This window comes from Cyprinus carpio, unplaced genomic scaffold, assembly GCF_018340385.1.
Source record: "Cyprinus carpio isolate SPL01 unplaced genomic scaffold, ASM1834038v1 S000006726, whole genome shotgun sequence".
NCBI lineage: Eukaryota > Metazoa > Chordata > Actinopteri > Cypriniformes > Cyprinidae > Cyprinus > Cyprinus carpio.
The window spans coordinates 16,367-43,585 of NW_024879330.1; the positions used below are offsets into that span (position 1 = coordinate 16,367).

At 38.4% G+C, this 27,219-nt stretch overlaps 3 pseudogenes; 2 read left to right on the plus strand and 1 right to left on the minus strand.

Annotated features, from left to right (window-relative positions):
* The first annotated feature begins 743 nt into the window (after nucleotides 1-743).
* On the plus strand, nucleotides 744-9,205 carry LOC122144565 (annotated as a pseudogene).
* Nucleotides 9,206-14,797: 5,592 nt separating this feature from the next.
* LOC122144566 lies at nucleotides 14,798-16,823 on the minus strand (annotated as a pseudogene).
* A 1,858-nt stretch (nucleotides 16,824-18,681) lies between these two features.
* LOC109107420 lies at nucleotides 18,682-26,634 on the plus strand (annotated as a pseudogene).
* The last annotated feature ends 585 nt before the right edge of the window (nucleotides 26,635-27,219 follow it).

Genomic DNA, 27,219 nt, shown 5'->3' on the forward strand with positions numbered 1-27,219 from the left:
TGCAAGTGTTTTCCTTTAAAAGAAAAAAAAAAAACAAAACATTCCAAATAGAGATTAGAGTGCAGAATGATTGATGGTGTTACAGAGGGATAAATTGCATTATCCCACTGTGTATTGTTGACTTGTAGTTTGGTTATTCTCAATGGAGGGATGGAATTCTGACCTTACAGTTGAGACGACCTTCACTCCACTCCCCAAACCTCGAAAGAGAAGAGATGGTGATGGCAGACTGCCTTCAGGAAACCACTCTACTCAGGGCATGTGAGTTTAAGGGCCCAATTTGGCTTGAAGATGCTTTTGTACTAACTAACTGTTACCAGCATTTTATTATACTCTTCAAGTTATTCTTCCGATGTGTTCACTGACACAATGTGTTTTTTGTTTTTTTGAGACAAATTGGATGTGGTGCCCAGTTAAAACGCTATAGAGATGGAAGACCATTTTAAACAACTGAGGAAATGCTCTGACATATGCGAAATGATTATTTCATCTTTTGGAAAATGATGCTGTTGGACATGACTGCGGTACAATACACAGGGAAACTGTTAACGCACTGAGGGATTATTTATCCACGTTATTAAAAAGGACCTTTCATCGAAGCAAGACAATGTTCATTGTGACAAAACTAAGGCAATGTTGTACAAAACTGTAGATAGCAAAATTCCCTTGTCATGGATGGCTGCTTAAAACCTCAGATGAAGCGCAACGGTCCCAAACAGATTATCAGTTTCAAAGGATGATGAAAAACATTTGCCGTCTGAGATGACCCAAAGAGGCCAATCCTCTGGCTCAGAGGACAAAATAACACTTGTGGAGCAACCCCAGACCCCAGCTTGTAAGTCATGTCCTGGTGGTGCAGTCACCAGGTCCTTGCTTCAGGAAATATTCTTACCTCAAAAACTAGAGAACAGTGTTCACATCCAGCCTACAGAAGGAAGAACATTCATCTGCCCAAATACAAACCGATAGCTTCAATCGGAATTATGAGCTGCTGTCAGAGGGGCCTTCTCAACAAAGGAGCAGAAGTTGGTTAAGAATGGGAAAGGATATTATTGCCAGTATTGTGGGAGGAGCTTGGCCAAACCCAGTGTACTAAAGAAACCCACATTCCCGTCTCTCGTATACTGGCGATACGGCCCATACTCGTCCTGATTCCTTGTGGCTTTCTCATTTAAAACTAAGAGTAACCTATAAACAAAACAGAAAAAATCTCACAACCCATGCAGTAAAAGCAGGACTGGTTTCATTTTCAGAAAACAGGGACCGCCAACGCATATTGATGAAGAGTTGGTGGTTATGCAGAAGGTGTGAAAAATGCATTATGATGCTGAGCAGAGCAGTGACACTGATGAAGAGGGACTGCCCTTGGTAACAAAAAGCCATATCAATGAAATAGAAGGTTTTGTGCAAGAAAAAGGGGGTATATTGGCAAAAAAAGGATAGCCATGTGTTTCTTGCTCAAACTTCACTCAAAAAAGGAAACAGGGTAAATCAGGGAAAAGTATCTTTATGGCCAGTTCCAGGATAATACGGCACCTGGATGACTATTTTGCTCAGGTGGACCAGATGGTGAGTTCTCCACCATACAAGCCGAAGACTGGAACCTCGTCTTTCGGAGAAGAACAATCAAAGACTCTGATCAGTCTCTTGCTCTGACCCAGTTCATACAGTTAAAGGAGCAGGCACTGATTCAGGATACTTCTCGCGTTCGGGAGAGTGCCGAGCAACAGTTCAACCAGTCGAGCACAAGTGCCAAATCATATCAAGAAAATTATGTTTGGGAAATGTTATAGCGCCAACAACCGGGCCAAAGCAATCAATCACTGTGACAAACCTGCATGCAAGACATTAAATGAAGCCACATCTAGCTTCATGATTTAACATCTGAACAAAGGCATCAATAATGCATGTTGAGGCAGGCTCTTCCATTCACAGAAGAAAAGAAAGACCTAGTCCGATCAATAAAATTCATTCGTAAGATACCTCCAAGAGGAAGATTTACCAAGAATGGTCAAAATCCATAGCTCTGACCTTCTGGAAACCCACTTCAGAGAGTTAGTGTATTCTGCACGCAAAGTAATTCTCTTTCCAACCTCATCTAATTCGAATCTGAATACACCACAAGGGCTAAGAAAGCAGTAACTCATTTGATAGAGAGAATGACAGGTGCTGATGTCACCTACCGGGGCACAATGCGGTATGAGAAGACTCACGCGGCAAGCTGCGTTTGAGCACTCAGCTTAACGAAAGCGACACACAGAGAATCAGACTGCTAACACTCATCTGGCCTTGTAGCTTTAAAATCAGGACTTGAAAATTCACGGGTAGAGATTCCAAATTGCGGTGCTGAAACTTATCAAGAAGAAAACTGAGTCGGTTCCATTTTTTTTTTCCAGCCATTTATCAGAAACTTCCACAAGGGAAACGAAGAAAGAAAAGACAAAATGTCTTGGGAGGGACGATGACTTTCATGTGCAAGACAAGCCTTCTGGACACTCAGAGGACACTGAGACAAAGCCCAACTACTTTAGATACATGCCATTTCTGACACTGAGCAAAGGGCTGGCAGCAATGTTATCTCTGTCATACAGCACACAATTCACCTCTAAAACCGGCTAAACTCTCAGAGAAAAGTCAATTGATGTTAGATCTCACATCCCTTAGACAAAATTGCCATTTACAGATTCATGGAAAAGGAGCACAGCATGGAGGGTCACAGAACAGAAGGAGCAGACTGGCAATGGGGATGCAGTGGTTTTCGTCACCAAAATCTTCACATGAGTAAAGCAGCCAACATCTCACGTCTACTATCCAAGTTCAGAGGATCAGAGTAACCGTTGGAGCCTGGAAGACCAGAAAAATTCCGGAAGTAGGGTCAAGCATAAGGGAAAAAAAGCATACTGAAGAGTTCCCGTGCCACAGAGGAGTGAGACCCTATCACAGTTTCCAATGGAAAAAACTAACCCCCAAAAAGAAACGTTTGAGATTAGCAGAGATGGAATGTTCTTCTGGGGAATCTAGTTTTGAATCCGCCTTGCACACGTCTTTCCAGAAGCCCAAGTCAAGATAGCAATTTGTCTCACAGCTCAAGTTTTTTCCCAGTCCCTTGACAGAGAAGAAAACATTAACCTTGTGTCTCAATCCAACCCAGATGAGTTTAATAAGCCTTTGGAGTTTTTATCTGTCCCAGGAAGTTCACAGAGTCTTCACCGAGAGATGAGGGACGTTCTGCTTCAGAGCAGGCACCTTATAATTTACCCTCAGAGATACCAGAATTTCGAAGCAAGTCTTTCGATTATGCTAGTCTTTCTCCTCATCTACATCTAGGCAAGAGGAGGTTAAAGAGCGTAGAAGGGCCTTCTTGGTTCAGACAGGCATCATTAAGTGGTGAACCTGAGATGCCCAAGGTGGCACAGTCTCAGATGAAATGAGCAAGAGAACAACCTCTCGCCAAGCAAAACCCGTTTACACCTGTGGGACCATTGAGAAAAGGAGGTACACTTTGATTTCTGGGGTCCTTCTCCCCAACACAAACAATATAGCCCAGTGCAAGCCTCATCTCAGTATGCTAAACCCAATGTTTGCAATATGTTTCTGATAGGATAGCATAATGCTTTTTTAAAAGAAAGAACATGAAGAATCCAAGGTAGCTGAATCTTATATTAGCTTAAGAAAACCCCAGGAAGATTGCTCCCAGAGTTTATGCAATGTTTTGTCAACGATAGCAGTGCTTTCACAAGCTCAGCAAGCATTAGCCAGTCAAAGTTATGTCCGGTTTGCCTAGTTCCTGTTAGAATTCAGATGCAAGTACCATCTTACGGGTGGGAACATAACGTACACTAGTATATCTCATATTCTGGATTCTCAAACACAGAATCCTATGTCTTACATAGCTGTACAAAACATCCTCCTTCAAAGTCTTGCCATTGTCATGCCACAAAATAAAGTAGGTTGTGAACTATCTCCAATATCAGGGCACCCTAGGCGACTACTGCGCAGCCCTCAGGTATCACCAGCAAAGCTAAACCCACAGGCATACCTCTATCATAACTTCCAAACCATCTCAAACTACAGAGGCCCCCAGTGGTGGAGCAAACAAACGCATGCTCTCACCTGCAAGTAGCATTGAACTTTTCATCGAAGCGAAGCAGCAGAAACGAGTCAAAGATGAGAACATTTATGGCCAGATTGTTGAAGAGCTAAGTGCTGTGGAGTTAGGAAATCTTGAAGGGGAAAGAGAAAGTCCCAATAAAGGTTTCAAATCAGGAAGCACCCCAGAGCCATGTGAGGCCACTGAGGAGGTAGATATGGATGAGCCCAGCCGAGATTTTTACAGCAATCCAAAGTTATCTTGTGCCAGAATTACTCAAGATGCTTCAACTACTATAAATGGAGCCAAAAAACCAACACCTGAAACACATAATTGGCTAGTAATCATCCTGGTACTGGTATAGGTGCAGTGCCCTCGGCAATCACTGGTGCTTTACTGTTCTCCAAGTTTCCAGGTCTTTCACACTACTACTTGTGTGAGCTGGTGTATCTATCTCAACTCCACTAAGCCAAATAGCACCCAAACAGCTGCTAATATCTCAGAGTATTCCTCGTGGTTTGTGAGATGCCATAACCCTAACCCACTCGATCTTAGCACTGGGATGGTTCTTGCTCTTCGCCGATCCAAAACAGAGGAGGCAGAATGCTATTTATTCAATCGCTAGCATGTATCAACCTGGACTACTTGTGACCTCCACCCCCTGGAGACCGAAGCAAGAACAAGTATGTTATCTGTTGTTGGTTTTGCTGATTTGCCTATAGCTTTGCAGTGCTATTATAATGTATCCCCCCTTTTGTTATGTTGACATTGATGTCATTGTTTATTTAGCCATCTGTTTTTGCCATAAAGGTCTGTTGCATTATTGCAGGGTAACACTGGACTACATAGAGGAGGAAGATACAAAAACAGGATGTGAGGCTAAGAGACATTAGCCAGAGGTGCAAATCTTTACGAGAGGATGCCCCCTGCATCCACTATACGGCAAGTAGAAACCAGTCCGTGTGAAGATTTTTGAAGGAGGGTATGTATGTGTACTTTGATAATGCTGATGTTTCATGAATGTGGACTGTAGTAACGCATCATAATGGAAATGTTTCTGGTTGTTTATTTTCTATCAGTTTTATAAGTCCACATGAGGAACAAGGAATATGGGTATGTGAGAGGGCGTGGTCCCCCGGGGGAAAAGTTCTATATGTGAAAAGAGTGTGGGCATTCGTTGTAAAGAAGAAGCCAAGCATGCTCAAGAAACCACATACGAACACACACGGATGTGAGACCCTACATCTGCAAGTGCTGCAACTTTGCTTTCAAAACTAAAGGTTGGTTTTTCCCACATTCACATTCAAGCATGATTGCAAAAGACTGGGTGAAATAAAAAAATAACCCCTGTGTTTTTTAGGGAATCTCACCAAGCATATGAAGTCAAAAGCTCATATGGAAAAAATGCCTTGAACTTGGAGTTTCACCCACGCCATGGACAGTACAGAGGGATACTGGTAGGAGGGACATTACTACCTTCGGCTTTTGCAACACTGGGCAGGTAGCATAGCGAATACAATTAGCAAGGCTTTTAGTGTAACTACATTTTGTTAGACGCAAGGTGCTTAACATCCCTGTATTACAGTATTTAAAAATGTGTAGGAAATCATTTTAAGTTGAATGCGTTTCATTAAAGAAAACTACTTTTTTTTCTGCAGATGTAAAAGATTAAAGGGGTCATATGACGTTTGCTAAATAGAACATTATTTTGTTGTATTTGGTTGAATACAATGTGTTTATGCAGTTTAACAAGCACTACTCTACACTAGGCATGGGCCGGTATGAGATTTTGACGGTATGATAAACCTTAAGCCAAAAATATCATGGTTTCACAGTATCCACGGTATTGCTATTACAGCTCTGAAATGTGTTAGACTTTTTAAATGACTGGGTAACAATATATTTAGTTTTTAAGCAACATACAGAAAATTAGATAAACAGTCCAATTAGTTTATTTTTTTCTTTGATTTGTTTCCTAAAAAGAAAAAAAAAATAAGGACTGACATCTTTATTTGAACATAAATCTGTTTAACTTACAGTTATTTAATTTAGTTATATAATTCATAGTAATAGAGAATAATACAGTGTTTCCTTGGTTACCACTGTAAAACAAAAGCTGAGCTGAAACACTGCTTTAATATGAACTATCCAGAGATTAGATTAAAAGAACATACCACCTAACACTTTTCAGAAGACAGTCAGCTACCCTCAGAAACACATTCATATAACCCCAAATCAATATCGAGGATTTTTATGCCAACAGTTGTGTATCATGAACAGTGAGTGATCTGCCTGCTACAGGTATTTTGCTCTGTGCGTCTGTCTTCAAGCATCTCTGGCCTGTGTTAATGGGTGTTAACAGACTTCATATTTTTACATAAATTACATATTGGAAAATTATTGCATTGCAATGCAGTTTGTGCAAGTCCAGAACAGAGAGTTGCAATAAGGCAAAAAACGGCCGGTTGCCGATCGCGTAAAGGCCAAAGTATACTTCAGCCTGTCTGCGCACCATCGGCATTATGTTATTTCGTCATCAAGAGGGCTCAAGGAACACTGGATGTGAAGTGTACCCGGGTCTTAAGTTCAGGGGGGGCAGCTCCTTAATTTCAGCCATCCTACACACACGTGACTGACTGTTTTGCTCGCACCAACAGGAAGAGGAGGGGGGTCAGTGTTACTCTCTACACTTGCCACTCAGCTGAGGGATTCCATTGCTCTTTCAGTCATTGAGGAGACATGTAAAACAGCGCATACTGCAGGAACGGTTTATAATGGAAAATATTATGTGTTTTTTCCAAATTGCGGTATAACTTGAAAACTGTGTAATCGGCCCATGCCTACTCTACACTGCTCAAAAACTCCAAATTTTGAATCATCAGTGGCATAATTCCTTAAACATGAAAACGTACTTACAGATTGTGAGACAGAAGGCAGCAGACCTGTCATTGAGCAAAGGTGGAACTGCCACCTACTATATAGAAACAGACACCGGCATTGTAGGCTACTCTCACAGGAAACAGTCCTCCCTCCTCCGCGAAATGCGCTGCATACATCTGTGAATATTGGGGTGAACTGTTCCGGAAAACAGTGTTTTTAAATACAACTTAACCAGGTGTTTTTTAGTAGTCCTCTTTTGGAAGGGCAAACAAAAGTAGTTTCATTTTCACAACAAAACACACACAGCGTCTCCACAACATGGTGCCGGCGGGCAACAGCGAGAATTGATGTTACGCCTCTCTTTCTTAGCATTAACATTTGGGGCGGTGTTATTCAAATCTTCCCACATCGTGATGTAGACATGTGGAGGTGTGTTTAGAACGAGACGTTTTAGGTAGAATAGTGATTGACTCTAAACTTTATAAAGAATATTTCGTTGGATTTGAGACTTTAGTCTTTTGCAACTTTACAGATCTTCTTTATGCACCAAGAGGCTTGTAACACTCCAAAGAGAAAGGAAAAATTTCATTCGCATCATATGACCCCCCCCCCCCCCCCCTTTAAATATTAGAACAATACACTAATTTCTTTTTTTTTCTCTTACTGCCTATGTAGATGACACGCAGAAGTCCTTAGGCATCATGCCGGGAGAAAAAACTGTTAAACATCAGTTCTCAGATGCGGAAGATTCTGATGCCGTTGATGAGGATGAACAAGATGATGATGAAGATGATGAATGTGATGGTGATTCTACACCAAAAACATTGTCCAGAAGCACAAGTCCTCAGTCCTATGCAGTCAACAAGCTATGTCTGTCTGGCTGTCTCCCTAAACACTTTGACCCCAAGCCGCAATCCACTCAAGGAACAGCTCTGGAGTTTTCTTCTCCGAGTACTGATGATGATCTGACCTTTGAGCAGTCAAGTAGTTCCTCTGAGCCTTGCCCACCTCAGCTGCTGACGCCTTGTTGGGATTCACCTCGCCAGAGGTACATGTCCCCGAAAGGAGATCCTCTCCACCACAACGTCACCATTTGTCAAGCCATGATTCATCTCCTTTATGGGCCATTTCTCCAAGGAGAGATCTGAGCATCAGAGGGGATTTTTTCACCTATTCCCGGCAGCTGTCACCTGTAAGACCTACAGGTTTGGACCCATTGGGGCAACCAGCGCAGTCTCCATGGGGTCGACAAAAAGGGGTGCTCAGGGCCATGTCCCCACGGAGGGGGTCTTATCAGCACAGGACCCTCATGGATCCAGGAAGGAGTATGAGATTTCAAGCTTCTCCCTTTCAACCAGTCATTGGTTAGTGCGAGAACAGGACACCGGAATGGTATGTGTTTGATGCTTTAAATTTACATTTATGCATTCAGTAGATGCTTTTATCCAATGCGACATATATTGCTTCAAGACCCAAGGTACACAATCAAGTCTTGCTTTCCCTTGGAAGTGAAACCCCATGACCTTGGCATTGCTTCTACTGATACTGATTGAGCTACAGTAAGGCACATTGCATTTTTCGCATTGCTTTTGGAGGACAAAATTGTACCCTTATCAAATTGTAAAACTATTAACTGTTAATATATGCCATGGTCATTATAAAACTTTCTTTGTATAGAATAAAATCTCTATGAAGAAATATAATGCCAGATTTTTTAGGTAAAATATTGCTATACAGCCTATGGTCTAGGTGCCAAGCCTTAATGGCATAACAGTATAAATCATCTTAAAAAAGTTCACTCCAAATCTACACCAAGTCTGATGACTTTATTTAATTCTCTGAAAATAGTTTACATACCAGAATGAATCAGTCAGCATCAAGAAAAACATTCATTTTTTTCAGGATCAAGGGGATACTCCTCAGAATCTGTATGTTCCTGGCGGCCTATGCAGCAGTCAAGATCTGTCCACAACCCTGCAGCAAGACATCTTCAGCCATTTGCCTTTGCACTCTCAAGGAAAGGTGCCAACACCTGTTCCGATGATCCCTATTGGGGGGATAAGAATGCCCACCATGTCAACATCTGGTGCTGCTGGGGAGAGAAATTCACTCCCATCATTTCCACAGGGGAACAAATTAGAAACAGCAAGTTCGGCCGGACCTCAGCCTCTGTTCCAGATCCTGGAGTGGCCCTACAATGGAGAAATAGAAAACCTCTTCCACTGGCCTTCCTAGCAAAAGACGATAAGAAGGAGGAGAGTGTCTACATCTGTGCAAAAGCTATTGCATCCCTCAGTATCACATCTGAAGATGCAGCTGAGAAACGCCTAAAAGCTGACTTTGTAAGCACTATATAATCGCATTCAGAGGTAAAAACTAAATTTAAAGGTCAGACCAGAATCGTCTCAGTTACGTATGGTAACCCTCGTTCCCTGAAGGAGGGGGAATGGAGATGTCACATCGGATATGACCGACGAATTGGAATCTCACCTAGAGAGACCAATCCATTCGGGTGTAAACTAAACGAGCCAATGCACATTGGCATGCAGTTATTGCATCCAGCTGCCGCTGATCACAGGGTGAGTATAAGTAGGCAGCAGGTGCACCGAATATCAGGTTTTCGCAGCGACATAGACTTTGAGGATGGAGGGAGACAGCCTTTGCTCCAACCCTTGCTGCAAAAAGGACAGCACGAATCTGTCAGGCATCTTCGGGGGGTCTTCTTGGTGAGAAGAAACACCACCTCGACGAACAGGGTAAGCGTGTCTCGTAGACGGTGCTCTTGCTGAAGTGATGGTGTCAACTACCTCTTGGGGTAGGTCACCCAGAACCTTCGCGTTCCATCCAGGGAACAGACATGGAGTTTCCAGAGGTCTGGATGCGGGTGCCATAGGGTGCCCAGGTCTCTGAGTCAGTAGATCCTTCCTCAGAGGAATCAGCCAAGGAGGGGCTGTCACAAGGAGCATTAGTTCCAGGAACCAGGTCCGAGTGGTCCAATAGGGCACCACTAACAGGACCTGCTCCTCATCCTCCCTGACCTCGCACGGTGTCTGTGCAAGAAGGCTCACTGGGGGAAACGCATATTTGCGAAGGCCCCACGGCCAGCTGTGTGCCACAACTGGCAGTGAGAGGTTTCTGGAGAGGCAAACAGGTATACCTGAGTGGTTCGAAATGTCTTCAAATTAGCTGGACTGTTGGGGATGGAGTCGCCATTCTCCCGGGAGCACAGCTCGGGACAGCTCGTCAGCTGCCCAGTTGAGCAGCCCAGGAATGTGAACAGCACTAAGCAACATCAGATGCTTCTGACTCCAAAGGAGGAGGTCTCCAAGTTGGCGAGTTGTGAAATGCAACGGGGGAGCGCAGACCACCTTTTTGGTTGATGTACGCAATGGTTGCAGTGTTGTCCGTGTGGACTAGTACATGCCTGCCCCATAAGCGCCCTTTGAGATGGATCAAGGCATGGTGCACTGCCAGCAACTCAAGGCAGTTGATGTCCGCAACTTTCATGAAGACACGGGGTGACAGGGGCAGCCCGAAGGGCAGGACCATGTACTGAAATGCCCGTCCTGTGAACGCAAACCACAGGAATGGCCTGTAGCACGGAAAGATTGACACATGGAAGTACGCATCCTTCAGGTCGATCGCTGTTTATATCTTGGGAACGGATGCACCTGAAGATGCACTTCTGCATGAGCATCTTGAACGGGAGCCTGTGAAGGGCCCAGTTCAAGACGTGCAGCTCCAAGATGGGTCCTAACCCACCGCCTTTCTTGGGTACAATGAAGTAGGGGCTGTAAAACCCTGTCCTCATAGGAGGAACTGGCTCTATTGCATCCTTCGCCAGAAGCACTGTGATCTCTGCACGCAAGACAGGGGCGTCTGCTGCTTTCACTGAAGTAAAGTGGACGCCCCTGAACTTGGGAGGGAGCCGGGTGAACTGAATCACATAGCCAAGTCTGACAGTCTGAAGAAGCCATCAAGACAGGCTGGGTAGTGCTAGCCAGGCTCCCAGATGCCACGCAAGTGGCACCAACAGAACTACAGGCATACCCGCAGTGAGGCAGACGGTCCGAGGCGGGGTCTGAGTGTGTGTAACTCTTACCTGCATTCGAGCAGAGGGTGCATGGGTAGTCCGTTGGATGATCCTCCCGATCCACCCACTGCTGAGAAGAGGGTGAGTGTGATACGACACTGGATCGTCCATAACCCCCCGTCCCGTTGAATGATCCTCCGAGAGATAGAGGGAAAATAGCTGTTTTGTTGAGTATTTGGGTACCGTTGACCGTGAGGTCAGTGGTGGGGAAAAAAGAAACAAAAGATTATTCACCTGGCCCTCCTCTGGGGGAGGGAGTGATGCGTTCACCATCTCCCAAAGAGCAGATCCCTCCATCTCTGAGTCGCCCGTCTCAGGGTTGCTTGCTCTTGCGCTTGCCACCAGGTTTGGTTGGGGCCTGGACGGGCTCCACAGCACTGCTCACCCTGCGATGCAGTGATTGACATCCGATCATCGGGGGGAGCCACAGAAGATACAGGTGGTACCCCCTTAGAGGGTCTAGCCTGCTCTCTCGACAGCTCCACTGGCTTCGAAGTGCCGGTAGAAGTAGGAGCCCTCCTCGGCGGGGAATTCCTCAGGGCACCCCCAGCTGCCGGCAGAGGGAACCCTCGATCTAGGTACTGGCACGGGCACTCTGCCCCTTTTTCAGAAAACAGAGTCTGGTCTGCAACTCTGAGATGGTAATCCTCCCGCAATGGGAGCATGACTCGTCCACGAAAGCCACCTCAGTGTGCTTAATGCCCAGGACACAAGAGGCAGCAGGATCATGACCATCACCCGGCGCCAGGTAATTGACCCCATCCAGAAACGCAGATGCGTCTTTAAAAAGACGTTCCACCCGTGAATGCTCTTTTAGAATTGCTCTTTTGATGTGCTGAAGCACACAGGGGAGATAGCTGCCTGCAACACACACAGGGGGTAGCTTGCAGCCTGCTTTGTGCCAACCCACTCGACACGGGGAAAAACCACTGCCGCTGAAGTGCAGTTCCAACAGCATGAGAGCCTTTGAAGAGCGTGCTTGAACTCGCCTTGTAGACTCAAACAGAAGGTCAGGAGCAGAACGGGACAGAACTGCTTGGCTCCGAAGCAAAAAAGCTGAATATGCGGTGCACCTGCTGCCTTACTTATACTCATGCTTTGATCAGCGGCAGCTGGATGCAATAATCTCATGCCAATGTGCATTGGCTTGTTTAGTTTTAAACTTGAAGAGGACTGGTCTCTCTAGGCGAGTGATCCCATTTCGTCGGTCATCTGACGTGATGTCGAGAGTGACTGGACTGAAAGGGAACATATTTTATGCACGTATTCAGTGGTTGCATTCAACATACATTATGTTGGGTTCTTGTGTTGCACTGGTGGTAGCAAACTTCTGCAACTCAAGGGGGCAATAGAGTACCTTTAAGTGTTTAAGCCATTAACCCGGATGTGGTTATTATTCAGGTAGCTGCTGTAAACATGCCAAAGTTTAATAAACTTTAACTAACTTGCTCAGTAGTTGACCCTTAGCGCCCCCCTTGCAGTCTGACATTGCAGAAGGCAAAGATGCACTAAATCAACCTTTGCTTAGAGTCTGTTTTTGGCGTCTGACCAAGGAGTTTTGGAAACATAGGCAGAAACATAATACACAAAATATGCACAACATCTTTGCCTTTAGGTCGCAATGCACATGCCATATTCTCCTGCCATATCAATTTCAACTATGAACATGTACAAGCTGCAATATATGCAACAATACATGCAAAAAAAATTATATCAATATTTCATGAAAACATATATAATTCTGAGCTTCACAGGACTGGAAGTGCATCATTACGTCCCAATTATAATACAAAATACCATTCGCCATTCTAACTGAAAAATCGTCTTTGACTTTTGCTTGTGCCTTTTAAGAAAATGTTTGCATATCCCTTGATGAGAGAAGGTCATTCGATGTACCCTGTTCATGCACTTAACAATAGTGGTGGTCATTAAGTTGAACTAATATGAGGTAATATGGTTGGCTTTTTGAGATTACAATTTATTATTACGTTAAAGTTGCATTAAGCTGTGCTATGACATTGCCTTGTATGCTGTTGTATATTTTTGCTGGCACTTAACTGCATTATGTGCATTCAAGATTATGAACCCAAATGTTTTGATAAATTCTTTAACAGTTTAAACCTTCTCCACAGTTTATAGTATTTTTCTAAATGTATCATACCTCATTTCCTTATTTAATTTTTAGATTTTTCTGCACTTAAGCAAAGAAATGTCATTACAAGGCATTTTTAATAGTATAGATCTGCATATGACATCATATTATTATAAGTATCGTGCATTAAGATGACTATTCAAAGCACTTTCTAGTGAGCTGATAAACTGAATGCCGTGTCATCAATATTGAAGCTCTTTTAAATGAATTTTCATTGAATTAATCATATGGCACAACATTCCAGTCACTTACACATATACGCACATACATATTTACACAAATACACACACATAATCGCTATCATGTACTGTAATTACTTTTGAAGAGTGGTTTGTGTTGAAGTAATCAAAAATGAATTGTATATTTGATGGGATAGTTGCTTTTTCAGGTTTTTCTTGCCAACAGATGAAGGGGTCTTGTCTGGTGAACTTGTCTGACTGTTTGAATGTATGAATTTTTAGCCTAAGTCATTTTAAATGTCTTTAAAGAAGTTATAAGTGCTATCTCATATTAAACATATGGATATCATATGAAGTAGCAGGCAGTTTATGGTATTTATATTAATAGTCTTGAGTATTTAAAAATGCTTGAGATGGTGAAGTTAAAACTGACTTTATACTGAAGGAACTTTCATATCATGTTTACAGTATTATATATTAAAGATTTTGAGGTATCTAGGTTGAATTTATGGCATTTTAGAAATTGCAACTGTTATTTATCTTATGGACTGGTCATCATTTATAGAAGTTCATGAATATTTCTTTTGTTTTGCCCATAAAGGCAGCTGATTTCTTCTTATTTAATTATTTGTTTTTGTTTTACTCTGATTACAAGATGTCCTTTAGAAAAAAAAATGAAATTAAAGTTCTATTATAAAAACTTGTTGACACTGTTCTTACCTCAAAATGAAATATGCATATTAATAACAATAATAAACAAAACCAGAGAAATAAGTAAATATATTTTCATTTCTAATGTTTTTAAAAATCCGGATTATTTTGTACTTCTTTACTATATACTTTAACACATTATTATATGCTTCTTTTTTTAATTATTTTATGTTTCTAATTACAAATTCTATAATGAGCATAATTTCAGTTAAAAGTTTAATTGGATATTTAATATTTGTAATGAAACATACATCTACAATAATACACAAGACAGTAATGTTTCATGACAAAAGCATTACAAGGCAAGTCATTGATTATTTTAGAGAATAAGTAAAATGAACAGTAGATTATTATTGTGCAAAATATTTACAAACACTTATTTCAGCCTCTCATGAAAACTGTGTTTCATTCACAATAATAAGATAGAAAATAGTCAAAAAACAACCTGAATGTAAGGCATGCACTCATGCAGTTTTGGATTATATGAAAAATGTAACATTTGTTTTACATTTGCACCATATGTTTACATTTGCATCTTTTGTGTTTCAAGTTGATGATTTCATTGTTGTGTAAATAGGAAAGCCTTCTGCAGAGGATTTCAAAATCTCAGCATACAAAACTCATGGTATAATAGTGAAAAATGTACATTGCATGAGGAAGATGGTCTTTTCAACGTGCCTCAGGACCATACCTTAGTGAAGTGAATATTCTCCATTGAACTGGCATAACAGAAGTACAGCGAATGAACCAGGGAATCCAAAGAGACGAATCTGGAGCCAGAATGCAGCCACCTCCAGGACGATTCCGTCTAGAAGTACAGAAATGATGTTAGAAATACTGGGATGTTGGTGTTGCTTCCAGAGATATCCTCTTTGGTTCTATGTTGTTATATGCCACGCAATACAGATGTGACTATGGCCACTGGAACAAGATAACCGTCACTGCTGTCTTAGGGCCTAAAAGATCACCATTAACAATTCCTTTTTAAACGTTATACCTGCAAAACAAACAGTACATGGTTCTCCCGAAATGAATATTTCTTAAGGTATTTCTCTTTGAGATAACAGAACTAACAAATAGAATAAAAAAATTAATCGATTATTTTAAAATGTTATTTTTGACATCTTACTTACCGCAAACTTTTGAATGGTAATGTGTCATGTATTCACCATAAAAAGAATGGCAAGTGGAAAAATGTGAAAAGTGAGAGTGGACGTTGGTGGCCATTATGGTGGAACATATACTCGGAATTTGTACTGGCAACCAGCAGTTTTTTTTTTTTTTTTTTTTTACAACTTTTTTTAGAGTATGTAATTGGTTTTCAACATTTATTTTAAACTAAAATAAAAACCACTAACAGATGTACAAATAATTGAGGCCAATAGAAAATATGAATTATAAAATTACAACATTGAACTGTATGTGACAATTTGCCCATCCTGAGTGTGTTGGAGAACACCGTTTCATCTTTTTTGTCTCAAAACCTTAGTTTATATATATATATATATATATATATATATATATATATATATAGATATATATATCTATATATATATCCATATAATCACCCTCAATAAACCTTTCTCTCTATATAAACTCACTCAGCTGTTTTTTGCACCTTTCCCTGCGGGTTTTATAGGTCTGAACTGATTGTAACAGAAGAGGTTGAGCTCCCTCCTGTCGGGGTCACAGCTGAAATGAAGGGCCTCATTCCCATAAACCGCAAATCCCAGAACGCCCAGGAAGAACATGCGCACGGAGCCGAAAGAAACAGGGTGTGGAAATGACCAATCACAGTCGGAGGCCGGAGCTACAAAAAGACGGTGAATCAAACAAGATTCAAACAAAATAGGTAGGCCCTACGTCAGAACATACTTACCACAATATCCTTTAAAACAACCGCATATATAATTTATATAAAATATATCTTAGTCGATTGAATAAGTTTTGTAATGACACATCTGTATAATAAAAAGGAAGAGTCTATGATTAAACACACAGTATACAGATAATAGTTACAATTTAATAGATTACAACTATTAGTAAAACATTTGCAATGGGTTTGTAAAAGTTGTTTTTATTCTTCTTTTAGTTTTTGTTGCATTTACACAGTTTTGACCAGCAGGCTTCACTAGTGTTGGCATTTCGAGCGCTTCGAACAGGTAAATTGTTTTGCGAAGCAACTGGTACAATTGATTCAAAGTTCAGAAAAGCTTCGTTTCTGCCATCGTAATGTTCTGGGCGGCAATTCCCTAAAGCATCGTGAGCTAAGAATACACAAGCTAAGACTACGATTGCTTTTGGGAAACTAGCAGGTACAAAATTCCGCGATTGCTTTATGGCAGCAAACAATTGCCCATACACAGCTATCCGACAGCGATACAACAGTGAATTCGACTCAAGGGGGCCTTCAAGTCACAAAAATACACAAAACTACATACAGTTGCTTAATGACCACCAAGAAAAACAAAACTGGTGAAATCAAATGTCAATATGTTAAAAAAATCTGTTGACAAGTTTGTTGCTAGAATGAAGCACCACCATTTTAAAACTAAATATATTAAAATGCAACAGGAAAACCTGATAATGTGATTTTCTTGAGTTTTCCATAAAAATAATGAAACATCGTAAAAAAATAAAAAAATAAATAAAATGAAATTGACACCCTGTCTTACTTACACATCCCTCATAGAAGTTCTTGATGTAGTTTAAGGACATGATAATGTCTTTTTTCTTTAAGTTGGATTTCTCTGTAAGGGCCTGGCCTTCATTTCAGCAACCTGTTGCCTTCTGCTGAGCTCCAGCTCAAACGCTGCTTGCTCCTGTTGACTCTGCGCTGCATATTTCCCTTTCATCCTGCTCTACCTTCCTCCATTTACCCACGAGGTACAAAAAGACAACAACAAAAATAGGAAAAAACAAAAGGACTCGGACATTGTGATGCACACATAATCCCCATTCAACTACATCAGCAGAAAAAACTGGACTTTGAGGCATAAAAGGGGAACAGCTGACAAAAAATACAATAAATATAAGGCTTATAGTGAAATGAAAGAACACAAACTTAAATATAGGAATAAAACATGCAGCCGCAGCTAATGTTTTCAAAGAAAATTTGTAAATGTTTTTAAAAAAGGGCTATCATTTATGCCTTTTTGGAAGCCTGGCTTGCATATGCAAACACGCATGTATAAATACAGTCATTTTGCATGTAGCATTTTCAAGTTCAGTTGAAACACAATGAACAAACAAAAAATATATATATATATTGAATTTGATTATATTTTGTAAACTTACCAGCCTTAGCCCAAGTGGACAGTTTGGTCCTCATCATTTAATCAGGCATAAAGCAAAGACCTCATGGGAAATAATTGTCTGTCCCAGCACCGTCAAAGCTGATGAAATCACTAATGGGAGATCAACATTTACCCGTGTGGCTTTCATATGCGATCCAGTGCAATTCCGTGCAAACTGAGGGTCATACTGTGCGATCCTGAAAACATGCTGCTCTGAGAGCCGATCTCTGCCGATAGACCCTTTTCATACTGAGATTAATGTAGGCTTGGTCAGAATATCTGTGCTGCTCAGAGCATTGGTTAGAGTGGACTGTATAATGAAAAACTTTTTAAGGAGTTTTATGCTAACTGTGCATGCATACTTTCCAAATTATTTGGAAAGTCTTTTTTTAAATTGTTACTTATTTTAAAATGCCTACAATATTTCTTCATAATTAAACACATTACTGCAAAATAGTATTTTTTAAATCAGCATCGATATGAAGGTATAATACCATGAGTACAACCATGCTGCACACAAATTATTTTTATACAATTTAAATAATATTATTATATTTTTTTACATGATACAGTAATGAGAATTTGTTTTTTATTACATGACAGTAATGGAAATTGGTAAGAAAATATGCTTAGTTGGTCATGTAACATATCCCACAATACAAAATAAGCAAGTCAATCAATCAATAAACAAAATAAACATGTAACACCACACACACACACACACACACACACACACACACACACACACACACACACACACACACACACACACACATATATATAATAAATTGAAATATGACGTTCTTGACATTTCATGAGATTCACAATTTCATATTATAATATCATTTTAAATCAGCATAAATTCTAAGTTATAATTAACTATACAATATTGTGTATAGTTATTGTTAAAACGAGGGAAAATAAAAAACATTTGTAAATGCTGAAAAACACATTTTATACAGTTACTACTAATCTCACAATGCAAAAAACAACACCAAAAACGAAAAGTAAAATAGACCTGGACTTCTTGACATTTTAAGAGATTTACAATATTGTATTATAATATTCAAATTCTAAAATTCAAAAAAAAATTTTGCTTTGTATTTCATATCTACAGATTTCACAACAATCAAACAGTGTTTGACAGAATTCACACAGATATTCTCAATCTGTAGAACATGACTTGGATCTCAGCGTGTTGGACGATCCCTCCTGATTATTCTGAGGTCTGTCTGCCTCCCGCAGCTGCTGTGTTTGTGTGGTCAGCCGCTCGATGAGAGTTTCTGCTCCTCTCACTCACTCCCTCACTGCTCCTGCTGGTAAGTGTTTCCTCACGCCTCCTCCTGAACTTTACTTAACAACCATGCACTGTCTTCATAGTTTTTTTTATTTTTTTATGTGAAAAGGTTTGAATGCATTTTTGATTGTCATACGTTAAAGGTCAATATTTATCAATGTGTTGAAAAGCATGTTTCAGTGTAACAACACGTCCTTAGACTCAGTTTCTGTGTTAAAGTCTCGTGTGTCTGTTGAATCCTTGTAAATATCAGTGCAAGAGGAATTGAAACACATTCATGAAGGTTCAGTGTTGCTCAAACTGGAAGGCAGAAGAAAAAACATTTTGAAATATAAAAAATTTATTTAGCATTTTTTAAATGCTTTTTTTTAATTAAATGTGCAATGCAGTTTTACAACATGTCACTTGAACACTCGTGAACGCTGACATGTTGGAGAATAAACAGACAAGCTGACCATATTAAGAGTCTCTTGAAATAGACTCCAGGCCATGAACAGGTGCCGTGTGCTGTTCTTGTGATATGGGGAGTAATCAGCCCGGACAGAGAGGCTAAATTTAACCAGATGAAACAGGGCAAACAGACAGTCAGAGCATAAACAACCCCAAACAGCTCTGTACAATAATTAAGTGCAAATACATTTAAAGCAGTCATTACACATCATGATCTGTGTGCACTTTTAAACATATATATGGGTGATTTGTCAAGTGATTCTAAGAACTTTGAAAGATTCCTTTAAAGCTTTAGTTTTAAAGCTTAAAGTAGTTTTAAATTATTTATGAATAATGATACAATCATTGAAATTCTACTGCACAATATCTTTGGATACCACTCTTAAAAATAAAGGTGCTTAAAAGGTTCTTTACAGCGATGCCATAGATTAGAAGAACAATTTTTGGTTCCACAAAGAAGCATTCAGTCAAAGGTTCTTTAAAGAACCATCTATTTCTTACCTTTTAATAATCTGAAGAACTTTCTTTCACCACAAAGAACCTTTTGTGGTTCTTCAGATGTTTAAGGTTCTTTATGGAACCATTTAGACAAAAAGGTTCTTCTATGACATCATGAAGCACCTTTATTTTTAGTGTATGTATACTATTTGTTCATTATATCAAAAACAAAAATTGCTGTCCCCATTATTGCATGTCATTAGCATCCCATTATAACAGGAAAACATTTCTCAGAAAGTTCTGGCAGGGATCTCTCAAAGTTATGAACAAACGTTCTTCCAGTAACATTAATATAATGTTGTTCAAAGTTAAGTTCAAAGTCTTTAATAATGCTCTCAAACTTTAGCACAAAAAACTGCATTTACGTAATTCATGGAAAATGTTTTAGTTGGAATTTCATCTAACATTTTTTAAATACTTTTACTTGTTTCAGAATGTTCAGATTCACATTCAAAAGTAACATTCTTATAATCTTTCCAAATTTATAAAATGGAATGTTCATTAACATTTGCATAAACAGAGAAAAAACAAAGAACAAACAACAAAACAAAACAAAAAAAAGGACAAAAAAAGTTTGTTTTGAATATTCAGAGAACATTTAGAAATAATGTTTTTATAACTTAACATTCTTAAAACATATTTTTGTTAGCTGAGATCATGCCTAACATTTTAGAAGATGGTTTAGTTTTTAGAAAAAGTATTAAAATTATTAATTTCTATGCTTCATTAATTCACAATTCACATTAAAAAGATGTATTTCTTTGTATTTTATGAATCAAAGTAACTTCTAAATAAAACATTAAATGTTTGTCTTCATAAACTGGAAAATCATTTCCATTACATTAAACAATATCAAAACTTGTGATACATGTTTTAACATAAGATGAAAAACATATAAAACAAGCACACTCTATAAAAAATTGTTGTTTTAAGTTGTAAATAAATCAAAGATTACTGGAGTACATTTTTTAGAAAATACTATTTCAAATCAAATTTCTTGTTTATTTCAATCAGTTTCTTTGTAATTGTTTGTGAGATTTACTTGCAATTTTCTGAGGGAAAATTGTTTCAAAGTAAAATAATAATAAAAGAATCATCCTTGTACTACTAACAAAATTTGATCTGAATCAAAACCTGTGATGTAAATGTCTACATTGTTCAATCTTAAAGCAAAACGGATTCATCCCGTCATCTTTGACTGACTCTGTCCTTTCTCTGAAGCAGATTCAATCAGAATGGAGAGTTGTTCCCAGTCTGTAAACAGAGACACCGAGGCTGAAGTGACCCATGACCTCACCGAGGATCTGAGTCAGCAGCTGGAGGACATCATCAGCACCTATCAGGTGAGCGAACAGCCAGGTGAGGCCGAGGATGTTGAAGAGGAGGGCCGTCCCAGACAAGAACAAAGACCAGAAAATGGAGAAGAAGATGCTTAAAGCCCTCGGTGAGTCACATGAAAGATATTTAACCCCATGTTACTCTATTTGAAGTGTGATTAGTGAATACTTAACCACTTAATGCACTCAAACTGTGTAACCAAAGAAACCTGTGTCAATAATCACAGGGAAGGAAGCCATGCTGCTCATGCAGAGCCTGAATAAACTTGGAAGCCCCGAGCAGAAACTGGAGGCTCTCATTAAAAAACATGCTGAACTGGTGAGTACAATCATCAACAATGTTCTGCCTTTGAAACATAAAAAATAAATTACCCTTTTTAACAAGCTACCTCATTAAAAATACTAGTAAAATAAATAAATAAATAAACAAACAAACCAAAAAATAAATAAATATTCACACATTCATTTGGAAAAATCAGCCCCTTTTTAAAAATTTTTTTTTTTTTTTTTTTTTTTTCAGTACAGTTTTGCTTTGGATTGTCCCATATTAAGCCGTCTTGTACATTTCCAATAGATCATCTTTAAAAATAAATAAATAAATACATATATTATAAAATAAACATTTCCATTTCCAATAAATCATCTTTATACATAAAAAATAAATAAATATTATTTATTTATATAGTACATCAAATTAACGGATTAAATACTATGCAGAAACTAGACTTATGTTTGTGACTTTAATAGTACTGTTTAAGTATAATTAAAGTATATTAAGCATATTAAAAAACAGAAAAGATTTTGAATTCTTCTATGTAAAATATATTATTTCAGCACAGAGTTTGTTTAGGGTTGTCCTGTGTTAGGCTGTTTTTAAAAAAAAAAAACAAAAAAAAACAAAAAGACACAAACAAAAAAGAAAGACAGAACGGTCGGGCCCATAAAAACAAACAAACATACATACAAACAAACAAAAACATTGAAAACTGGTAAAGACAACCATCAACAATTGTTTTGCCTTTGCCATGTTAAAAAAAAATATTTAAATATTTAAAATAATAGAAAATAAATCAAACACAAACACATAAATAAATAAATTAGTAAAAAAAAAAAAATAATAATAATAATAATAATAAAAAAACACTTTCCAGCTTGGTATATTGAGATGTTTTTCTCTACTGTATATATGGTTTTATATTTCTGCAAATAAAAAGAGATCAAAATTATATTTTGTGTACATGTAACCTGCAGTTGGAGGAGCAGCACGCTCGGACAGAAACAGCTGAAGGTCCTGCAGAAGAAACTTCTCCAGGTGCTAAAGGAGAAGGATCAGCTTCAGAGCGAGCATAGCCGAGCCGTTCTGGCCCGCAGCAAACTAGAAGGCCTGTGCAGAGAGCTGCAAAGACACAACAAAACACTAAAGGTGACAGTATCATCTCATGTCTGTGTTAAAACATCTGAGCTTACTTGAACCACTGATATCTGCTAGTCAATATTAAAAAGACAAACGCGTGTTAATATAAGGGTCGTGTTTTCCGCTATGAAAAAGTTATTAAAGTTAAGTAAATTTCTTAGATTTTAAATATTCTATTAGACAAAAAAATGTTTTCAGTGTTAATATTGGCATTTTTAAATAGCTTTTTTTTTACGATGCTAAATCACAGTACACTAGAAAAAATAAACATTTATTTGGATAGAAGAAAAATGGTAATAAAGTAATAAATAAAAAGTCACAAATAACTCGTAAGGATAACAAAATCGTAAGTAATAACATTGAATTAAACATTAAATTTTTAAGTAGAAAGACTTCATACTCCAATAATCAAAAACATTTTTACAGTGTAAAATGGTTTATATTTTGCCCTGTACAAACATAATATATATAAGTTATTTTTACTTAAACTATAAAACATTGACACACAACTCAATATCCACCACCATCATGCTTTTGGTTGCAGGGGAAACTCTACAGCGATGTCGTGAAGATGATCTGAAGCGGAAGGAAATCACCACACATTTCCAGAGCACACTGACAGACATCCAGGCCCAGATCGAGGAGCACAGCAGCCGAAACAACAAACTGTGCCAGGAGAACAGTGACCTGGCTGAGAAACTCAAGGACCTCATATCTAAATATGACCAGCGAGAGGCGGTGAGGGAAAACTACAGGACGTCACTCTGCTTTGACCTGAGATCATATCATTTGAATCAGTGTTATTTTAGTATCATTGAGATACTATCATAGTCTATCTATCTATCTATCTATCTATCTATCTATCTATCTATCTATCATCTATCTATCTATCTATCTATCTATCTATCTGTCTATCTATCTGTCTATCTATCTATCTATCTATCTATCTATCTGTCTATCTATCTATCATCTATCTGTCTGTCTATCTGTCTATCTGTCTATCTCTATCTATCTGTCTATCTGTCTATCTGGTCTATCTGTCATATCTATCTATCGATCTATCTATCTATCTATCTATCTATCTATCTGTCTATCTGTAGACGTCTATCTATCTATCTATCTATCTATCTATCTATCTATCACATCCATCTATCTATCTATCTATCTATCTGTCTGTCTGTCTGTCTGTCTGTCTGTCTGTCTGTCTGTCTATCTTTTTATATTTTCTATTTACATTTTAATTTTAGTTAAGGTTTTAGTATTTTTTTTTTTTTAAAATACATTTATAGTATTAATATATTATAGAATACACTTTTTAAAGTTATACTCAATGAAATTTGTCCTAAATGCAGATGAGTTTGTTTCTTCATCAGAAACAGATTTGGAGAAATGTAGCCGTGCGTCACTTTGCTCACCAATGGATCCTCTGCATTGAATGGGTGCCGTCAGAATGCAGCTTTTGGCTTCACAAAACGTTAATTGATGGACTGGAGTGGTGTGGATTATTGTGATGTTTTTATCAGATGTTTAGACTCTCATTCTGACGGCACCCATTCACTGCAGAGGATCCATTGGTGAGCAAGTGATGCAATGCTACATTTTTCCAAATCTGATGAAGAAACAAACTCATCTACATCAGGAGTGGTCTGAGGGTGAGTAAATTTTCAGCAAGTTTTCATTTTTGGGTGAACTAAATGTACTCTGTGTATTTGGCCTTCATGCAGAATCTTGAAAAAGTGTTCAAGCACAGAGACCTGCAGCAGAAATTATTGGAGACAAAACTCACACAGGCCAACATGATGCTCAAAGACGCCGAGGAGAAACACAAGCTGCAGAAGGAACATGTCAGTAAAACATCTAAAGATTTCATATAATAAAATATATTTTAATTGCACAAAGTATCTTTCTGCTATGAGTCCATTGAAATATAAACAATGCGTTATTGGCGTTGCCGTTATTAACACTTTTGAAACAAGTGTACTGTAGTTTTCTAGGACTGTTTACTTACTTCCGATCTATATTTATTCTCCAGTTACTGAAGCAGACTGCAGAGGCCAAAATACAGGTTAAAATTCTGAAAGAACAAGAGACTGACATGAAGGCTCAGGTAAATTTACATCAGATAATACACATCTCTATTGTTTTCTTAAATCGTGTATGTTCAGAAATGAACACATTTTTTTTTTTCTTTTAGCTTGCTGTATATTCTGAGAAGTTTGATGAATTCCAAGGAACGGTGTCTAAGAGCCACAATGTGTACGCCAGCTTCAAACAGGACATGGACAAGGTGTGTGTCTCTGAAATATTCAAATATTCTCTTCAAATCTTTTGATACCTTCCTCCAACATAATCATATTATTAAAGCTGTAAAACATACTATTCAGAAATGTGATTAAGTCCAATATGGCAATCTTTTCAAACATGTCTACAATCTCACATTAAATACATCAATTTTTAGTATGTTTTTGGCTATTAAAAGGGTTTTGGGGTCTCTCAGACCCTGAACAGAACATTAGGGTTCATTTCTAGCATGTTTAGTCAGGGTTATTATTGATTACTAAGACTAAAACTATTAAAAACATTTTTGTTAACTGAAATAAATCTGAAAACAATCTTACACTAATTGAAAATTAGAAATGCTGCTTTGGCAACTTTTAAGTTTAAACCGAGGTTTAAGATGAAGCGCTAAAATTACTAACTGGAAAACTTAAACTGAAACTAAAATAAAAATAAAAATGACATAAAAATAAATTTAACCTAATTAGTAATAATTAAAAATAAAATGACAAAACATAACAAAATAACTAGAAAGAAAAAAAGAAAGAAAGAAAGAAAGAAATCAAACCAAACCCTTTCTGTTAATTGAAAGAATTCGGAATTTTCCGTTCATTTAAATAAACAAACTGAAATAAATCTGAAATGATTTAGGTGAAAAACTTAAAACTAAACACAAATTAGGAATGTTGCCCTTAGTTTAAGCTGAGGCACTAAAATTACTAAATGGAAATGAATAAAAACTAAAACTAAACTATAACTGAATTAAAAATTGATTTAAACCTATAAACAGTCATATTTAAAATAAAAGCCAATTCAATATATTAATAAAAATTCTGATAGTACATAAGAAATACTAAAAACAAACAAACAAACAAAAAAAACACTAAGCAGATTGCTGTCTGTCTGCTGTACATGGTGAGATGTTGGTTTGTCTTACAGATGGCAAAGAAGATGAAAAAGTTGGAGAAGGAGGCAACGGCCTGGAAATCCCGTTTTGATGGCTGCAATAAAGCTGTCATTGATATGGTTGCAGATGTAAGTTGCTCTGTTCATATAGCATATATCAATATTGTAGACATGCCAGTGAAACCATATCAGGTTCTCCAAAGAGCCTTTTCGTAAACAGTTCTTGAAAGAAACGCTTTTTTTTAAACCATTAAATAATCTAAAGAAACTTTTTCCACTGTCACAAAGAACCTTTCGGGCAATGGAAAGGTTCCATGGACATTAAAGGTTCTTCATGGAACCACAGACACAAACAAAGAACCTTCATTTTTAAGAAGTTAACAACCACTATCTTACAGTGAGAATCAAGAGAATGAGGCTTTTATAGTAAATACAGATGTTAATATGATCAAGATGTTCTCATGTAGAAAGCGCTGAAGGAGAAGGAGTTTGAACTTATCACCCTGAAGACCCAAAAACTGGAGAATCTCTGTAGAGCGCTTCAGGATGAGAGGAAAAGCCTGTATCAGAAGCTCCATGGTTCCCAACAGCCTGAAGCCGAAAACTCAGCTGCTGCTGAGCCAGTTAATACTGAGGAAACTAAAGAGGAAGTTGCAGTTCCTAAAGAGGAAGTAACAGTCTCAACAGAAGCAGTCACTCAAGATCCAAACGTCCCCATTGAATCAACCTGTCAGTCTCCTGCAGATCCGACGCCGCTGACCAAAGCCAGCATTCGTCCAACCTGAAGGCAGAGAAAGCTCGGCTGCAGGAGCTTGCCACAGCGTTCACCATCCACCGCCACATGCCACCAGAGGCCTACGAGGACTCGAACAGCTGCACCGAGAGCACAGACACCACTGAGGGGGAGAGCAACAGGTCGACACAGAGTTCAGCTTCACAGAGGAGACGGTCACAGACACACTGTCTGAAGAACATCAAGAGCTCAGAGACAAAGACATGCAGTGAGTGGATTAGCGACAGACTAATCTCAATGCCAGTTTTGTCACGTTCTTGAAAATAAAGTTTATACAACTACAGCCTGTTGTATCGTGCTTGTTTTGAACTTTGACACCATGCATTCATGTTTTATTTTGTTTTTTAAGATACATGTCATCATACATGGCGTGAGGTTAGACAGAAAACTCTCTAAAATTATTATATACGGTCCCATACATTTGGAGAAACTTTACTGCAAAACTGTTGGAAATTATAGAGAAGTAAATCAGTTATCGCTCTTTATTTTTGATATAGTATAATTACTGGAAGCTACAGCTGACAACCATTTAGTTTCCATGGGGTAATTTCCTTTATATCTTGTTTTGTTGGGAGACTGTTCTCATGTTGGCAGATGTTTTGAACCTGTGGACATCGGTGAGTATATTTAGAAACCCATGTAAAGTACAGATTATGTTACAAGGTAACAAAGTATTAGGGCCAAACCAAACGTATAAAAATTTATTTAAACATTTTCTTTTATGTCTTTACATTAGTTGGAGCATAAGAAACAAATAGAGGAAAAAACATTGTGTCTGAAAAAAAAGATATTTTATTCATGTTTTATTCTATGTCCTTTGAAGAGAACCAAGTTATTCAAAAAATA